This window comes from Gavialis gangeticus, unplaced genomic scaffold (assembly GCF_001723915.1).
Source record: "Gavialis gangeticus isolate Ggan-Ray unplaced genomic scaffold, GavGan_comp1, whole genome shotgun sequence".
Taxonomy (NCBI): Eukaryota; Metazoa; Chordata; order Crocodylia; family Gavialidae; genus Gavialis; species Gavialis gangeticus.
The window spans coordinates 77,341,289-77,341,781 of NW_017728994.1; positions in this window are offsets into that span (position 1 = coordinate 77,341,289).

The window sequence follows — 493 nt, forward strand, 5'->3', positions numbered from 1 at the left end:
CTGGTAGGGGATGGGGCCAGGTAGGGCAGTAATCATGGGGCTGGACTGGGGCATGTGGGCCTTGCAGGGGGGGTGGTAGCCCCTGTAGGGGCCATTTGGCCCCCACTGGGGGGCATACCCTTTGTGTAGGTATGGACCCCATGTTGGGGGGCTGTACCCCTTGTGAGAGTGCTGAATCCCCTTTGGGGGGGCTGAACCCCATTTTGGCAGTCTGAACCCCTTTTGGGGTCTGATCCCTTTGTGTGGTGGACAAACCCTCTGTTGGGAGGCTGAACCCCTTGTGTGGGGGCTGAATCCCCTCTTGGGGGGGCCATAACCCTTGTGTGGGAGACCAACCCCTTGTGTGGGGGCCACTGCCCTGTAGGAGGGCAGCAAAATATGTATTCATGAATTCATGAAACCTGTATTTAAGGTTCACTTCATTATTATGATAAGAGACTTGCTTTAACACTGTAGATATATCAATAAAACATTGTCCAACTGATCACTGTCT